Source organism: Meleagris gallopavo, chromosome 9 (genome assembly GCF_000146605.3).
Source record: "Meleagris gallopavo isolate NT-WF06-2002-E0010 breed Aviagen turkey brand Nicholas breeding stock chromosome 9, Turkey_5.1, whole genome shotgun sequence".
Taxonomy (NCBI): Eukaryota; Metazoa; Chordata; class Aves; order Galliformes; family Phasianidae; genus Meleagris; species Meleagris gallopavo.
In genome coordinates this window covers 17,261,708-17,261,972 of record NC_015019.2, presented here as the reverse complement: position 1 = coordinate 17,261,972, position 265 = coordinate 17,261,708, and positions in this window count along the sequence as shown.

Genomic DNA, 265 nt, shown 5'->3' with positions numbered 1-265 from the left:
CATGCAAGGCCACCAACCTCCACCATTTAATACCAGCCCAGGCTGCCCAGGGCCCCATCCAACCTGGCCTTGAACACCTCCAGGGATGGATGGGGCATCCACAGGCTCTCTGGGCAGCTGTTCCAGCACATCACCACTCTCAGTAAAGAACTTCCCCCTGACATCCAACCTAAATCTGCCCTCAACTCAAAACCATTTCCCCTTGTCCTGCTGTTATCTACCCTCTCAAAGAGTTGATTCCCTCCTGTTTGCAGGCTCCCTTTAG